A 7,500-nucleotide genomic window follows, 5' to 3' on the forward strand; every position below is an offset into this window, starting at 1 on the left:
CACTCTTTTCACTTAATATCTAACTTTGGATTCAGTCACATGAAAATGTGTCATCTCCAATTAATCAAACCACAAAAAATATGGTTTCTTCTATAATACATCATAATTTCAAAACGTTGGAAAGGACAAAACTGTATTCCTTTTAGCAGAAGTGTTTATCATTTCACAACTGCATCAATTTTTTTTACAACAAGCTTCCTGACAACTGAAGGCATCCACCCAGACCATGCAGCCATATACAGAGTGCATTCATGGAAAGAATGGGACTGCTGCCCAAATGATGCCATTCAGGAATCCAAAGAAGAACTGCCAAGCGGAGTAAATCTCCCCAGGAACCGGGCAAGGTCTAAAGTGGGGAAGACCAAAACAACCTTACAAAATTGGGGACTTTCTTCAGACTGCCGATGTCAATGTGGACACACGGCTCAAAACATGGACCACATCCTTCACTAGTGTGAACTTGGACCACATATCAGTGATATGGACCTGAGAGGCTGCACCCCTGAAGCCATCCAATGGATCCATCACTGGCACGACACGATATGATGATGATGATGATGATCTCCAATTAATCAAACCACAAAAAATACATAATACATCATAATTTCAAAACGTTGGAAAGGACAAAACTGTATTCCTTTTAGCAGAAGTGTTTATCATTTCACAACTGCATTAATTATTTTTACAACGCGCGTTTTCACTCTCACCACTTCAACCGAAGTCTGAGCCGATATAATTGAGAATTATGAAAGTTTTGAGTGGCAGGTCACCAGACAGTATGGAAATAAAATTGGATCAATTGTAAAAAAAACAATATAAAATACAGCCCCACAAGTATATGTGGATTTTCTATATACAATGAGATTACATATGTATGTCATAAATACATTATTATAAACACTCATCAAAACTATATACAATGTCATTAAATATCACGATTTAAAAATCTATGTTAGAAAGTGGTAGCATCTTATAATTTATGCGAGCAATAAACATTTAATGGTTATTACAAATCATTAGAACATGTTGGTGATTTCTTTAAAAGATGCCAAATAAAATGCCATATCCAATTACAATGAATTTCATTTTGTTTAAATTCCATGTATGACTTTGCTTAATTCAACATCGTATTATATATTTAAATAAGTGAAAAAGATAAAAATACTTTTGGCCCATTTCCTTACAGAAATGATATATTTCTTCCTTGGCAAGGAGCAAAAAAACACACAGTCCAACTGGCAATATGTTACTTCTAAACTACTCTATTTTACCAATTAATGATTGGGCGACTGAGATGTTCATTATTTGAAGAAAAAAGGAAGGTAAACTACATGTTGAATTCAAATAAAAACAACAAAATACTTGCTTATTTATATAATGACTACTTGGCCATGACATCATATATTCGAAAACAATGGATCTTTTTGTTTCTAATCCTCAACTTATTCAAGCTAAATTCTAGACCCCACTTGTCATATAGCTAATATTATTTTGGCGTGAAAAGTGTGAATAAACATTCTCTCTCTCTCTCTCTCTCTCTCTCTCTCTCTCTCTCTCTCTCTCTCTCTCTCTCTCTCTCTCTCTCTCTCTCTCTCTCTCTCTCTCTCTCTCTCTCTCTTTCTGATGTTTATTTAGTAATAATGGCTGGCTGAGAAATTTATCATTTGAAAATTGATGGATCAAAAAAAATATTAGAAGATCAAATCTATATATGAGAATATATTTTTACAATGATAATGTAAAAAACGGATTTGTGTAAAATTGTTGAGCTTGTAATTTCTTTCTCAGATAAAAGAATATAATTTTTATATCAACAATAATTTTTTCTCTAAGCATTAAGAATAAGAAGACAAGGAAGAAAAAGAAGAAGAAAAAAGAATAAGATGAGGGAGGAGGAGGAGGATAAGGATGGGAAGAGGAGGGGGAAAATGTAAAAGAAGAATAAAAATGAAGAAGAAGAAGAAGAAGAAGGAGAAGGAGAAGAAGAAGAAGAAGAAGAAGAAGAAGAAGAAGAAGAAGAAGAAGAAGAAGAAGAAGAAAGAAGAAGAAGAAGAGAAGTAGAAGAACTACAACAACAACAAATATTTCAATATTAAATAAATGAAGTATCTATTCCTTTTGTGAATCGCTTATGTCATATTTGCACAACTGCCATAAAGTATAAAACAAATTCAAAATTACATTCCATTGAAACTCAACATATATGATATGATTATAAAGCACGAGATAATAAAACATGTACAAGAACATGATGATATTGTGATGTAATTTTGTGTGAATAAGATATCAAACTGTATAATGATAGGAGAAATGAATGGTAGATGCATTATTATTAAAGCGCAACGTTGATGAGACGATTTAAATATCTGTATGACAAAACAAAGCCTATCCAACCACAAGATAATTGTAAAACATATTCCTAAATGAAAATGTGTGAGTTGATGTCAACCATATCATTATTGTTTTTTGAAAACGATGGGATATTTTTAAAGTCAAAATTAAAACAATGCTTACTCATAAAAATTCATCATTGTTACCGCTATTTTCATATGATTGCGAATAAATTAAAATTCTATCAAGCGTTACCTACGATGACATGTGACAAATGAAAAACAACATTACTCAATTAGGGTGTATAAGAAAATCAGTAGCACAAAGTCCTTTTCAACTACAAGTTAATATAAAATCTAAGAACGAAATTTTAGAAATGGACTATGATTTTAATAATCTCTGAAAAAGAAAAAAATGATAATGAATACAAACAAAGATCAATTACCTATCAATCCAGATAAATACATTCAAATTATTGTTTACTTTAATAATGGTTGCTTGGCCGTAATATCAAATATTTGAAAACTTGATGGATCATATTTAAAGAAAAAGAAAATAAATTCTAGTATTTTAAAACACTCTTTTAAGTTCCTGAATGTTATGCTTCATTTGTTATAAATCTATGACTGCTATACTAAAGAGTGAAATTAATTTTAAATTACTTGATATAAATGATGTAATAATAAAATATATTCCTATTAAAATTAACAAACTACATGATAAAAAAGTGTTGTCATGACAAAATTAAAAGGGCATTATCTATAGAACATTTTGCAAAATATTTATATATTTATAGTTAGGTAACATATCACACATTTTATACAAATGACAATAATAGTTATAACATTAAATTTATAAAAGAAATAGAATAAACATTTTCAAAAAGAGTGAATCTTCTATTAATGTAAAGTAATGCCAATAAAATAATAATATGAAACACCTGAATTTCAGTTTATGTATATAATGATAACAAAAGCGTTCTTGAACCTGTTTGTTTTTTAAACAAACTGTAACATATTTTGTCAACATGTGCATTCTAACTAAATACTAAAATATCAAATTATCAAATTACTACGACTGACTAAGAAATTTATTACTTGAATAACGATGAATATGAAAGAAATTAAAACCATGTTTTATAAAAACTTAACGTATTATTAATATTTTGTAATAAGTGCATCACTCTTACCTTTCTTTTAAGAAAAACTATTATTACTTTTGTATCATTGCTAATAAATCAAAAGTGTATAGGCATCGCAAAATTAAAAGGGTATTAGAATATATCTATAGAATGATATGTCAAGCGATCTGTGTAATGTTTAAACAGAGAGGTTTCTAGAAACAAATCACTTCTTAAAGTAGTAAGCATTTACATGTACAGAAAAAATATACTCAAGCTAATCAACATCAAATAAATGAATTGTTCTGTTTTTAAAAAGCTACTGTTATATTTGTATAAATAATGTTAAAGTATTAAATGAGTTTGAAATTACATTCCAATAAAACCAGACATTGATATGACTTTAAAATATTAGACAATAAAACTTATAGGCAATGAATGATACATGAATAAGAGATTAAAATAAGGTAAACTGAATATTGGATGTAATGAAAGTACATTTATCAAAATTTTATACAAAATGAAAGCTATTTTATACAGTACGCGAGTCATTAACATTAAAATGGCCATTGAAAATTCTGAGACAGGAAAAAAATTTCTTTTAATTTTGATGAGATGACTTTTCTTAAGAAAATTATCTTTCTATCCAACCACAAGGTAATTGTAATAGATATTCCCATATGTCATGTTGAGAGTTGATGAAATATTGTGAACAAAAAATTAAGATTAAAGAAAAATGACACAACACTGCAACTTGAAAAAATACGACAAAAACAACTGAAAGTTTACCATATCTGAAGTTAAAGATTGGGCATTTAAATCTTATTAACGGTGAATGAATTCTTTAAGTGCTTGAGTGTATAATATAGGCTTGAAAAAAATTGGAAAGGACGCGATGAAAGGAGCAATGGTGATAAGAGTCACCATTGATGGTGATAAGAGTCACCATTGATGGTGACAGAGTCAATGGTGATAAGAGTCACCATTGATGGTGAAAGAGGCAATGGTGATAAGATTCACCATTGATGGTGAAGGAGGCAATGGTGATGAGAGTCACCATTGATGGTGAAAGTGGCAATGGTGATAAGAGTCACCATTGATGGTGAAAGAGGCAATGGTGATAAGAGTCACCATTGATAGTGAAAGAGGCAATGGTGATGAGAGTCACCATTGATGGTGAAAGTGGCAATGGTGATAAGAGTCACCATTGATGGTGAAAGAGGCAATGGTGATAAGAGTCACCATTGATAGTGAAAGAGGCAATGGTGATGATAGTCACCATTGATGGTGAAAGTGGCAATGGTGATAAGAGTCACCATTGATGGCTTGACTTGCTTGGCTTGCTTGCCTTGCTTGTCTTGCTTGCCTTGCAAGGTGGCAGGGACGATAAAGCCACTTTAAATGATCATGGCATTCTAAGAGTAATTTTCAGGGTCAGATCGGCAGAGATTGCACCAGCAGAGCTCAAGATGAAGAAAGTATTGTTAATATAAAAGTGATGGCAGGGATGCAGATGATGGAAGCAGCAGCAGTGACAATGATGGTGAAAATGGCAAGGCAGGTGACGTGATGATGGAAATCACTCCGGCAGGGCTATGGTGGTGAAGATGATGATGATGGGAGGCGATTCTGATGGCAATGGTTGTGTTGGGAGGTGATAGCTTTGGAAGGGATGATGGGAAGTAATGGTAGAGTCATAGGGGTTGTGATAGAAGAGACCATGATGTGAGGTTAGTGGTAATAAGTGAAAGCCATGACTTGGCGAAAATGATAGAAGCAGGTTCAACAATAAAGATCCAGTAAATGGCACAGTTCCAAACCCAGGATCAAGGTGACCCATCCAGAAAGAGTCAAACAAATCACATCCCTATCCCCGTCTTCAAGACAATTGTAAATCAACATTCTGCCCAAACACATTCGGGCTTCCTGTAGGCCTCCAGTCCGCCTATTGCACTTGGGTATGGACATGAAACACAAACAAATACACCCCCACCGGTAGAAGCACACTTATCTGTATTTCAAATCCATGCGAATGCCAACCACAATCATCTTGTCAACAAAGAACACGAATGTAACTCACCCGGCCCTAACCAGTTGGAATCAACTCAAACCCAAGTCCAGAACCACACCACCACCTTCACTTTATCACTGAATCTACCTCCAGCATCCTCATCCTCCCCACAACTTCCACCCACCACCACCTTCCTCGACGAACACAATCTCTACATCACAATCACTACAACCCCACCAATACCACCATCATCACTTCCTCCACCATTACCTCCCTTCACAACCATTGCCATCATCATCACTTCCCATCATCATCCCTTCATCACCACAACCCTCCCATCATGATTTCCATCATCCCGTCACCCAACAATGCCACCTTCACCAACAATGTCACTATTGTTGCTCCACCATCTACATCCCCATCATCACCTCGCCACCAACAACTCCTCCAACATCTTGATCACTGCTATTACAATCCCCGGGGCCCTCCAATATAACCCATCCCATTACTCCGCTGAATACCACAATCATCCTCCATGACCTCACCATCCCTGCTGGCCACCGCCCCTACCGCCCACATATGGCCAATCTCGATTCCTGGAGCTTGATGACGTCAAATATCTGTAACAAAAAGTAACAGATCATAAAATGCAGGGGAAAAAAATCAGTTCTTTGACTTCACATCTAGTTCAATTTTTGTTGATTCTTGTCTAATCCTGGGGCTTTCTATCTTTCAAGATTTTCAAGGTTTGCTTCAACTAAGTCGTTTGTAGTCTTGGTATATACAAACTATTTTGCGAGAGAACTTGTCTTAGGTTATACATACTATTTGGTGAAAGGCCTATTCTTAGTATATACATAGTTTGTGAGAGGCCCAGTCTTAGTATATACATATTTTGTGAGAGGCCTAGTCTCAGTATATACATAATATTTTATAAAAGGCCTGTTCTTAGTATAATAAACGTAATCTTTTGTGAGAGGCCTAGTCTTAGTATTATATACATACTATTTTGTGAGAGGCCTATTTAACACCTACAATATGACATTGATTGATATCATTCATGGTGCACAACAAAGATGATCAAAACACATATTGCACGCTATTATTTGCAATTACTGCCTCGATGAAAATATTTACCTCCTGTCTTAATAGTAGTAGTAGTAGTAGTAGTAGTCGTAGTAGTAGTAGTAGTAGTAGTAGTAGTAGTAGTAGTAGTAGTAGTAGTAGTAGTAGTAGTAGTAGTAGTAGTAGTAGTAGTAGTAGTGATGATGATGTGGTAGCAGTGGTTGTATTTGTAGTGAAGATTATGTTTTGGTGCATGTAGTAGTAGTTGTAGTGATGATGAGGTGGAGTTGACTGCATTTGTAGTAGTAGTAGTAATGGTATGATGATAATGTGCTTGTGATTGTAGTTGTATTGGAAGTAGTGATAAAGATGTGGAGGCGGTGGTTGTAGTAATAGCAGTGGTAGTGGTGTTGATGGTGGTGGCTGTAGCAGTAGTGATGATGATGTGGTGGTGGTGGTGGTTGTAGAGAGGAGGATGAGTGGCGGTGGTGGTTGTAGTAGTAGTGGTAGAAAGGTTGATGTGGCAGTGACGGTTGTAGTCGTACTGGTATTGATGATGTGATAATCGTGGTTTTAGTGATGATGTGGTGGTTGTGGTTGTGGTAGTAGTGGTAGTGATGATAATGTGTTGGTAGTAGTGGGTGTAGTTGTGGTGATGTGCAGTGGTCGTGGTGTGGTGATGATATGTAGGTGGTTGTACTGGTGGTATTAGTAATGATGATGTGGTGGTTGTGGTTGTAGTAAAAGTTGTAGGATGATGATCTGGAGGAGCTAATTGTAGTAACGATGGTAGTGATTATGATGTGGTGGTGTGGTGGTTGTAAGCAAAGTTTTATTAACGATAATGTGGTGGTGGTGGTTGTTGCAGTGGTGGTAATGATGTATAATGGTGGTTTTAGTAGTAATTGTGGTGATGATGTCAAGGTGGTTGTAGTGTTAGTGGTAGCAGTGTTGGTGTGGTGATGATAGCTGT

At 34.8% G+C, this 7,500-nt stretch overlaps 1 long non-coding RNA gene across 3 annotated transcripts in view; it reads right to left on the bottom strand.

Moving 5' to 3' along the window:
• Positions 1-5,800: 5,800 nt before the first annotated feature.
• The window catches only part of LOC144963734 (uncharacterized), a 10,600-nt gene continuing 8,900 nt past the window's right edge, over positions 5,801-7,500 (bottom strand). For all 3 annotated transcript variants that reach the window (XR_013643685.1, XR_013643684.1, XR_013643683.1), the window contains exon 4: positions 5,801-6,082. This is a non-coding gene — a long non-coding RNA (uncharacterized LOC144963734). The remainder of the gene's footprint in view (positions 6,083-7,500) is intronic.

This window comes from Berghia stephanieae, chromosome 2, assembly GCF_034508935.2.
Source record: "Berghia stephanieae isolate SIO BIC M18660-M18661 chromosome 2, UCSD_Bste_1.3, whole genome shotgun sequence".
Lineage (NCBI taxonomy): Eukaryota > Metazoa > Mollusca > Gastropoda > Nudibranchia > Aeolidiidae > Berghia > Berghia stephanieae.